This window comes from Protopterus annectens, chromosome 2.part0 (assembly GCF_019279795.1).
Source record: "Protopterus annectens isolate FY-2018-M chromosome 2.part0, PAN1.0, whole genome shotgun sequence".
Lineage (NCBI taxonomy): Eukaryota > Metazoa > Chordata > Ceratodontiformes > Protopteridae > Protopterus > Protopterus annectens.
In genome coordinates this window covers 1,427,324,913-1,427,336,140 of record NC_056728.1, presented here as the reverse complement: position 1 = coordinate 1,427,336,140, position 11,228 = coordinate 1,427,324,913, and the positions used below count along the sequence as shown (strand labels likewise).

The window sequence follows — 11,228 nt, the reverse complement described above, 5'->3', positions numbered from 1 at the left end:
AAATTGTTTTGAAAACCTATCTTCTGTGATCTGATGATGTTATTTTACTTGCTGTGGAGCTTTTCTCCCTGGGCTTCCACTGAAAATGGATTTCTGACCCAGGGAACTTTCCCGGTCAGCAACAGTCAAATTAATCAGATTAATCAATAAAATAAATAAATGCATTTCTGTTGCCCTGTGGTGGCCAAGAAGGGTGTGGTTTCACGCTCTAGGATACCTGAAGCAGAAGATAAGCCACTACAAGCCAAGATGTCCTTTTCATTCATTTTAACAATTAACTTCACCACACAGTAATTAATGCTCCTTTGGAAATTTAAATCCAGTCAATTTGCTAGCAAAATGTTGGACATGACTGAAATCTCTAAGAAGCCTTCATTTGCCAGGTCTTCTGCCAAGTAAATGAAGTCACACATATGAGCAAAGCCATCCTATTCCTTACTACCTGATTAGTCTGTAAGTGCTGTAGCCTTACTTGGTCATACGTAGGACTTTTGTTTCTCTTATTTCAGTCAAAATGCATATTTCTTTATCTCTGTACATCATGACCTTGTGGAGAGCAAAATTTCAGTTGGATAAGCATTTCCTTAAATGGGATTCTGCATCTTTACTTGAAACTGAGGAAAATTTCTCCTCCTTCGGACTTATATTTAGGACGGCTCCAATCTTGTTTGATTCTCAACTCTAAAAATCAGAGTCTAGGAAGATGCCGTTGCCATTGGTTACCACTTTAGTTTGCATGACTTCAGAAATACACATCTAGAAAACTCTATTCATAAAAATTAGGTGTCCCTTAAGATCAGACCTTGTTTTCTTCAAAGTTGTACAGGAAAAACTAGTTTATTATTATTTATTACTATTTACTTATTCTTTGTTTAACAGGTAAGTGAACTGGTCCTAGCACCCTTATCAGTCATGACCCAGGTGCCTAAGCACACTTTTTTACAACATGGTACATTACAATATGAGGATTACATAAGCATCGGTGAGCTTTTGTTACAGAATTGTACAGATTAAGCACATACTAATTCACTATAGTACATTCCAGAATGAGGACTACATCAACATGTGGGAATTTTGCTATCAATCTAAGCGTACCCCAGTTCTTGTTGACAAAATGTGGGGTTTGGGATGGGGACTGAAGAGATCCATTCTTACCTTGGACATACACCACCAGCTGAACAAACTGAACTACTTAGAGAGAGAAACTGACTGTTACCTTTATTCTATGGAAGAAAGGGTTTCTTAGCCACTGTAATCCCAATCGAATGGATTAGTAACTGCACTAACCTTTGCAGTCCAGCCGCAATACCGGAAAAAGGTCACTCGCCAGCAGCTATGGCTGCTACTACTAATGCTCGTTAAAAGATTAGAAAGTGAATACCTGGCCACATCATCAAAAATTACAAGTTAGAACTAGACCTTCTTTGGCACCTCAATCCTTCATGACCTTGCCTTTTGAGCCCTTGTCTTCTGATTAGCAGTAGTTTGCTGGCCTTCTGGGGTTTAAAGACTCTTCTCACCACTTACCCATGGCAGCTTTCAAGTCAAATGCAACAGATATTGGAGTACATCACAGAAGGCATTCTGCAGCAAGTGCTTCCTGCCAGCAGTCCTTGTATGTGGGTATAATCTCCATCCAACTTTTGCAGATGGATTTTCTGGCAAGAACAGCAAGTACAGTGTACATTTTCCATTTCAGACTATGCCTGCTTAATATGTAATGTCAACACATGCACTGACTGGACATGTCAAAATTTGCTAAGCTGGGGATGTCATAAGAGGAAACAGTCTCCCAACAAATGCATCCTTGCAAACTAATGGTATAATGAATACAGATCAGGGAGTTTAGAATCCACTGGTGCATTCACCTCAAATCTAGAAAGTCTTCCTACTGGCCAAATTGGACATTTCAACAGCCACGAGAGTTAGCCAGCTAGAAAGTATGTTGTGCAAAATTAGTAGTCAATACATCCAACAATAACGGTATGTGTGACTACAGGAGGTACTGACAACACAGCTAGCTGGAATTTTGTAAATAAACATTATGTTATTTGTGAATACCAACATGATTCATATGCTTGTTACAAAAGTATTTGAACTGTATGTCATACAAGATGGTTTGTACAGACGTGTGCTGAGAAGATATTCTGTAGACCACTCAGCTCAGAGATGTGTCCACAGTGTATCCTACTGGAAGAGAACAGAAATGTACATAAACTATTGCAGCTGTGTAAATGTATACATTTTAACAGTGGAAACTGGAACATACAAGGTTAACTTGAAAAATTTCAGAAAAATAGTTGAAATGTATTTACTTTATAACTGTGCCATAAAAGATGGCTTCAATGCAGCAAGGAGACAAGGTGTCTAAAAACTAGGGAGCTTTTACACCGTCTTGTAAGTGTTTTATTGTTTTAAATCTTCCAGGAGCTGCAAAGGTCTAAGGTCTGTGTATTTGCACTGGGAGAGGCTAAATGCTGTCATTTTAGCTTGGGAACTAAAACCAGATGACAAGAAGTCATGTTATCCTGCAAGCTAACCCAGCAGTAATATTTCAGATATTAATTTAAGAACTCTGACAGCGAGAGAGCATGAGTGAGCATTATGTATTTTGTCTTTGACCTGACAAGAACACACGTTTACCACACTTGCCTTGTTCTGCAAGTTAGTTAACTAGGGTATAGTATTTCTCTTAGATTCAGGTCAGGAATATAGCGAAGTATAGCTTAGACGTTTTCTGTATTTGAGACTGCCCTGCAATGTGTTTTTAAGTATTTCCTGTGATTCTGAACTCTGATCTAACTGATTTCTTGCTCTATTTATTTGTGACTGGTGGCAGTAATAACTACCTTATAGTCTGGGCAGAAGGGGGCATAGCTAGTAAAGTGTACCAGCCTTTCCCAGGTGTGTATGTGTATGTGTATATATAAAATCAAAACATCAAAGACTGCGTGTGTTAGCTACTTGGGCAGGCCTTGGCTTGGTCATTCAGCTGGGATCTCAACTCTATAGCTGTGCCAGTGAGGAGTCTTACTGGGCATCTGGAGAAGGAGAGAGAAACCAGCCCCAGACTGACTGTGGTCTCGGTGTGCTCTTAAGGGAAATTGCACTTGATGCAGAGAGCTGCATCTGGAAATACTGTGTGTAACTGTCATCCTCCCAGTGTGTACGTCCCTCACTGTTGCCAGTGGTGAGGACTGAGGTTCCACAACTACAGAGCCAGTGGTGGGGCATCACAGTATGCATATAACATCTATAAAGCAGACAGCCTGCACAACAGTGAGGCACGGCTTTCCATAAAGGAAAACAATTCAAGACTTCTGCAAAAGGCTCATCATTCCACTTCCTTATAATGAAGCTTTGTGTTTACCACAGTTATTCGATAAGGAAAGACTCAAAATACCCACACCCTTTTGGAATTCAGAATTACTGCCATGGCACAGAAGCTATGACTGGAGTTTTTTTTGCCGATGGGGAAGTGAAAGAAACTAGTGCATTTTCCTTATTCCAATATGAAATAAATCACCCGAGAGTCCAAAAAGAATGCTCAGCCTCCTTTGCATATTAGGAGCAAGACAAATTAAGTGACCATGTGAAGTTTCTGCCTTAATATGGCAAGCCTAAGAATACCAAAATCAAGGACTGACCTCATGCATCTCCTCTGTTATGTAACCAAACCCAACCGATATGACACGACATACTAACCTTTTATGCAGAAAGGTCTCACTCATGTGACCATAATGTGCTAGCCTTAAGATGCTTCATGGAAGGATTAGGAAAGCCAACACATACACAAATACTGCACCATCAGTTGGAAACGAATGTAAACTGTGATCCCTCATTGACCATTTCCTAACCTTAAAACTAGCTAGAGAGAGTCAAGGCTACTCAAACCCATCTTCAAAGGAGGGATTCCTACTTGCTGTGGTTGACAGACTACTATGGTATCTGCCTACAACACACCCAGTTGATTACCAAAGGTCTTTTCACTCTGCAATTGCTCTACACTGTTACAGTCCAACTAGCTACAGTGAGTTTACTGACAAAAAGTTAGGCAACCCTAGAGTTGAAAGGTCACCTCCCCCCACCATCATATTTTCTAGTTGTACAAGTTCTAATTGGGCCTGCAGAATCATAAGTTATGCTGACCACAAACAGTGTGAAAACTGTTGCCATTTGAGAATTTAAAAAAAGTGTTACCAAGAACTCTTCCAAGTAATCTGATAATTCAGTGGTATAGCCCTGAATGTACATTTGAATACAGACCACATGTCTGAAGTAATTCAGCATGCTCATAACCAATGTGCAGGATATTAATAAAACGCAGATAAAATGCATCAGTTGGTAGCAAAGGTAAACCATACGGAATTTGGCAGTTGGCACAGAGGGTTAAGGCTATGAGCTGTAGTTCATGTTCATAGGTCGGATTGGCCCTAGGGCCTATGCAAGCCTAGCCATAACAATTCCCTGGCTATTTCTTCCCACAATATTTATTTCCCTGGACCCCTGTCTAGCAGGGTGTGGTACTGTAATGATTTCCCCAAGTACTCACTGCCTGCTGTGTGACCTTGAGCAAGTCACTTAACCAGACAGTGCTTAGGGGAAACGCTCCTCATTGGCCCACTGTTCTACAAGCTTAGCCAGACGGTGCTTACGGACAACTGGGAAATTTGGGCTAGGCTCCTCAATTGTCCTCAGGACTGCAAGCCTGGTAACCATCTATGAACTAGAATGCACTCAAGCATCCAAAGTGGGAATAAGAAAAGGTGAATCCTTCACGACAGTGTACAATTTATAACGTCCAAAACTTACTATATTTAAAAACACAAGCTTTTGAATAAAAGCTACCTTAGATGTATTCCTCTTTGTTTTCAGATACAATGAACTGCAACTGTACTGATTGAATGACTAAAACCAGGTCCTTGGGATGAAACTCATGAAAAGCTTGTGTGGACAGAAGAAACAAATACCTAAGAAACTGATAAGTAAATGGCACTCCTGGATGGGCTTTAATCCCTAAGCGGTCAGCCCCTAACCAGTACATCCCCACCTTAGTGAAGATGCCTTCTTTGGTAAGTTCAGTATTAGGAACAACGTAGAAAATGGCCTGCAAGTCGGATGACTGGATGAAACAGTCTACTTTGTCATACAGTTCAACACGAATGCAAGCTTCAAGGTCATATCTAAGGGGCCCTATGCCATGTGAAGAGTGTATTCTGAACACAGTGTATAATCTGCATATGGTATGGTGTTTGGAATAAGAACAAATGTATTGGGGCTCTGTAGTTGATGATAACACATCTGCTGGTGATGGGAACTGCTTCTAGCAACAAAGAATGATCTGCTGTCAATACGTCTTAAAGGTATTTAAGGGGCAAAAATGCCTGACAAGTTCTGATATTCAAGGAGTTCTCAATGGAAATCATATCATCCATGACTTGATGAAGTTCACTGTGACACTCAAGGAGTGAAAGATGTGAAGCAGGTAGTTAATCTGGCTGCCAAAACCATCTCTGGATGCAGCCATCAAAAGCCAACTGAACAAGTGAGTGAATGCTTTGGTGCACTGCAGCCTCATGGGAGCGGCTTCTGTTGACATACAGATCCAGTCTGTAAACCTCTCACAGTCAGCTAAACAGAAACACTTTGCACCGCAGGTTTCTCAAAATAAAATGCTTCTGCTTATACTGGGTAAGGAGTAATTTCTAATATTTTTGTAAAACAACCACAATTACCCCAAAGGTTCTAGTCTCTCTCTCTCTCTCTCTGACCATTTTAGACATATTGCATCTTACACTCTTAGCAAAAGCCGAGGAAAGCTGGAGTACAAAACGTCTTGTCCATACAACTCTTCTATATTCTCAGTAATTCCCAAAACAGCTTTAAGCTTTCATTCAACATGACAAAAATACTATTTCTTGTGGCTATTGACGTTAATACTTTCCAATATGGACATGGGCGATTATCAGATGCGTTTTAATGTGCTTTTGATTTTGTACACTACTCTCTGAATGTGCTCAGTTACGCTTTGCTCAACAATCTCTCAAATGGATTTGAGAACTAAACCAAAAGTCTAACATTTATTTTGAAAGCACCTTCTGCAGTACCACTATTCATAAAAGATTCAGGACAGGAAATTCAATCCTACCACAACTCACTTCTCTGAAAAAAAACTGAAGGCTGCTAGAAATAAGAAAAAAAAAAAAAAAAAGACCATCAGGCAGAGCAAAACTCAGGAGAAATCCAAATCACACTAACTTGTTTACTTTGATTAGTTCTACAGTCTATCAGCATTTTACATGGGGGGCACACCTGTTTTGCATAATATATACCAATTCCATGTTATGCAACTGCAGGCAAGTTAGCAACTCCAAAAACTGAACTATTAACCAACAGAGGTCAATTTTTTTGACAATACCAGACAGCTGTACTCTGACAAAGAAACATTTTATTACACCTCTTTTACAATACAACTTTGACATCTGGATTCTGTGCTAACTATGCTGATGTAGTTGCTTAGCCCAGTTACTACTTGTCCAGCAGTGCGCATATGGTCCAAAACCCAACAATCTTTTACCTGAAGTACATCCATCCATACATCCCAGATCATACTGCAGAACCCTCATAAGTAAGGGCGTTGCATCCCAGAACAAGAGAAGTCATAACCGCCTGTACTCCTTACTCATCAGGCCAAAAACAGAGTACAATGCTACCTTTGGTATGTACCTTACCAGGCACCTGCAGCAACTGGAAAGACCTCAAAGGCTTCTTACAAAGAAAATTCAGGGTCTTCAGCATATGCCATACGTTGACAGACTGAAATCACTGTCACTATACTCTGTGTTTTACAGACAACTCAGAGGTGACCTCTGCCTTACATATAAAGCAATCTCAGATCCTGCTCTAATGGAAATGCTGCACATTAGTAAATGAAATGGTACAAGATGCACTCGCGCTAAGGAACTCAACCTAGTATGACACATCAACAGACTTGCTGGAGAAACATATGTCTCACAGAGGTTTCCTCTCCGCTGGAACAAACTTCCAATTCAGGTGAAGCAGAGCCCCTTTAAGAAAACTGATGAAGGTCACCTTGTCAGTGTAGTATACAAGAATTTCAGCAAAGATTTTGGCAGCCCCATCCAAGAGATTGACTGTAAAACCTGACTGGTAGATTAAAAAAAAAATAGATATATGGCATGTAAACTGACTAGATGGGACCAAAAGATGGTATTAGGGAAGATGCTGAAGGAAAACAAGTGACTGATGAAGTACTGTAGGGTCAGTGTTATGTCATGTGTTGTTCAGCATCCGTGTCACGCAGTTCTACAGGATTGAAAAACAGAGATAAATATCCTTGTTGATAACATTGTAACAGGACAGAAGAGTCAAGAAAAAAGGCAGCTGGAACTCATTGCCAAAAAATGCACACTAATGCATCTAGGTAATGGCAATGAGGGAACTAGCTGCTTCACAAGTAGTGGTTACTCTGCACGGTCTACAACAACAGAAGGACCTGGGATGATTACAATAAACAGCTGTGAACCACTAGTCCAGTTAGAGAATGGGGCAGACAAGGCAAATGGGTTAATCAGGTTCATGTATAAGGGAACAAACATTTAAAGGATTGATGATTGCAAGTACACATAGCACTATTTGCCTAGAGTACTGTAAAGTGTTATTCAGATCAAATAAAGACATGGGTGGTGAACTACTCTAAGCAGTGTGCAACACATGCTACCATGCTGCTGAATATAAATGGATGGGAATGTGTACACTGAAAGATGAGCTATGACCTTAATGGGGGGGGCACATGACTTGAGTCCATCAACTGCTGGGGGGGGGGGGTGATCATTAAAAGAAAGGGCCAAAAAAATGAAGACATGGTCATAATATGCAGAGAGATGATCACCAAGTCTATCACTGTCTACATTTAATGACAGTACTCTGTGTAGTGAGGCGGCAGAGTGGTGTAGCGGATACTGAGGTACTGAGTACAGTGGCTCAGTGCCTAGCACTGTCACTTCATAAGAAGTTCCCCAGTTTGATTCTTGGCCAGGATGCCCTCTGAAGAATCTGCATGTCCACCCTGTGTTCACGTGGGTTTCATCTGTGGCCTGGTTTCCTCCTAGATTCCAAAGGCATACAGTAGATGGACTGGCCACACATGCGAGTATGTATGCAAGTGTGTGGTATGGAAAAAAAAAAAAAGCAGCAGGGCTAGCCACCTGGTGCTGTGAAACTTTGCTCTAGATGAATATCACTGTTAAAGTGACACCCTGACCCCAGATGCAAAAAGGTGGATTGATGGATTGAGTTTGTTTATGTTATTGTTCTGATCTTTCCATGTTCTCTCTAACTTAGGCCCATCCTGTGAATGAAAATGGGCTTATGATCAGTTCACCTACAAAATAAACTTACTGGATAACTGCAAGTCTTGAAGGACACAATGTAAACTGCATAGGAAATATCCAGGAATATGGGTAAAAAAAGCTGGACTAGAAGAGTTACAGAATACAAGCCAAAGACAGAGTACTGAATTATGTTTGGATGACAGTGAGAGGTATAAAAATGGAGGATAAGAAAACTTGCAGCAATGGCAATTTTCCATGAAAAACAAATCCCACTCCAAAAACATTCAAAAATGTAAGCTTCTGACAGCGAGTCAAGGATTAGGGTGTGCTTACTTTATGTACTTCCTACCCTACCTTTTGCTAACCATCAAAGCCTCTCTCTCGATGCCCATTTATTTCCGCCTTTTCGGTGCTAGGGTGATACCAAGGCTGTGGTCATGCAAGCAAACACAAGAAAAGCCACTTCCTCCAGGAAACAGAATTCTGACGGACTGGTTGAGCAGAGCTCCCCTACGGACTGGTCCACTGGCACCTGTAATTCTGTTCATGCCCAAGTGCCTGTTACGGTGAGAATACTGCTTGGTGGGCAATCATTCTTAATCCTGATGCTGTCTATTACATTGGCCTACCTGTCAGGGTGAGTGTTACTAAGAAACATTTATTAAAAAAGGAAACCGGACTCTGTGTTTACAGTTTTCCTTCTGTAGAACACTACACGATTGACGAAACTGTACCACAATATAACAGTAAACGTTCTCTCGACTTAATAAAGACAGACAAGATTTTATGAGAATTAAGAGCCCCTGGTATTTAACACCTACACTATACACTGCCGATGCCAGCATAGATTTTTACACAACTCTCTAGATCCGAGAAAATATAACCTCTTTAACTTAACAAAATAACTATCACGGAACAGCAAACGCAGACACGACTCTATGCCCCACTTCTTACACTCCATTACGAAGAAGCAATGTTACACTTCAATACAGTTCAGACCTAGTATCAAAGTACTATTATATTACCTACGTGCAAGAACACACTACTTCACAGGACAGCTGACTGCATAACTGGAAGCATGGATTCGAAAATCAGGCAAATATCGCTTCGCTTCTCCTGCCGTTGAAGCATCAGCAACGTCATGGAAGCAACAAATACACAATAAGGAACAACACCAAATCAAACAGAAAAAAAATCCACAAATCAAACCAATAGGAATGTTTCGGTAAACGATCGAGGTAGCCTTTAGGCTTTGAATTGGACTCCATCACTACTAGCCTTCTGTGAACACGCAGCTTTTACTTCCTTCTTCCTGTACGAAGAGGGAAGCAGTAAACCCAATCAGATGTTTGAAACTACAGAAGACAAACCATCCATATGAAACGTCACATAAAACCTGTATATCAGGTTACAGTGCTGCAAAGGCTGGGAATTTAGTGAATGCTTAGGTTCGTTACCGTGGAGTTGCTTATAGGTGTAGACTATACCTATAAGTGACTCCACGGTAACGAAACTGAGCATTCACTAAATTCCCAGCGTTTACATTACGGTCTTAGGTCAACTGGTGCCCTAGGCAAAAGGGCTCCACGGCGCCCCACAACACCACCCGGTGCCCCCATCCTGGTCTACCTACATTAAATAAATACTAGAAAAGCGCCCGTGCTAGTCCGGTGCCCTAGGCGGCCGCCAAGTTGCCTATGCCTAAGGCCGTGTAGTTAGACGCATATCACTCAGTATGGGGTGATAAATGTTGCTCTGTTCCTTCAAATACTTCCGGAATCAGTTTTGTAGAAAAGGAGAAGGTTTACGTTTACTAAATAAACGAGTCCATAGCCATGCTTTTCAATTGTACCTCATTTGGCTTGGGGTCTTTAAAAGTTCATGTTTATAAAATTCCACATTGAAAAGGTCTGTCACACATTCAGTGTTAGGAATTTTTAACTGATACCCATGGTTAATGGAGATGAATTTTATTAATACATTAAAAGATCAATCTGACAAGTAAAACTAGCAGATTTTAACGATCCTATAACCTTAGTTGAAGTTGTTAGTCACCTATTAGTATGTGTTCCACATTTTGCCCATTTATTCCACGTTATGAGGGCTAGTGTTTTTCGTTTTAGAGACGAAAGGTTGAGAGCTATATCCATTGCTATCAACCAATTAGGGACAAATCTCAACAGAATCCTTGACAAATCCAGAAGCATAGTCGTCAGCCTCTTAGTGCAAAAAATCTTGGCAAAGTCAAAAATAACAGGACAAACTCCAAAACCTGCAACACAGGGAAACATTTTTAAATATTACTCATATAAACTTAGAAAGTTGCTTGAATATAAAATCTCGTGTTACCAAGCGTTTTCTGAAGGACATGAATTCTGAAATTCAACTGCCTGCCATTGTTTAGTGAGTTTAGTCCTCACTGATTTGCTGCAAAAATCCAGAAAATCACGCATTTTATGAGGTACAGACCAAAAATATCAGGCAAAAATCTGGACATTCTGTGAAAATCTGGACTGTTGAGCAATATGTCCAGAAGTAATCAGGGGCTCATATAAAATATTAGTGCTACTAAAGAAACTGACAGAATACGAGAATTTGAATTAATATACTTTGAAGTAAAACAAGTTTATAACTTTAATTATTATCATTATTTATAAAGTGTCATTCACCACCTTTTCTCCAAAAGTCACCAGCTGTAGAAGGGATTAAGATGGATAGAGCTAAAATTTGAGTCAAAATCAGGGACAATTGAGAGGTATCCTAATAAAGTATAGTTGTGTAAGCTTCATAGCTTCTAGAATACTTATAGACTCCAACCCCTTCCAAAAAGCTATAGAAGAAGCCAAGGTCCTTATAGAGTGGGCCTTGACCCTG

At 40.4% G+C, this 11,228-nt stretch overlaps 1 long non-coding RNA gene across 1 annotated transcript in view; it reads right to left on the bottom strand.

Annotated features, from left to right (window-relative positions):
* LOC122793521 overlaps positions 1-9,499 on the bottom strand; it is a 23,892-nt gene extending 14,393 nt beyond the window's left edge. Inside the window, exon 1 of the long non-coding RNA XR_006363486.1 lies at positions 9,380-9,499. This is a non-coding gene — a long non-coding RNA (uncharacterized LOC122793521). The remainder of the gene's footprint in view (positions 1-9,379) is intronic.
* Between the last annotated feature and the right edge of the window lie 1,729 nt (positions 9,500-11,228).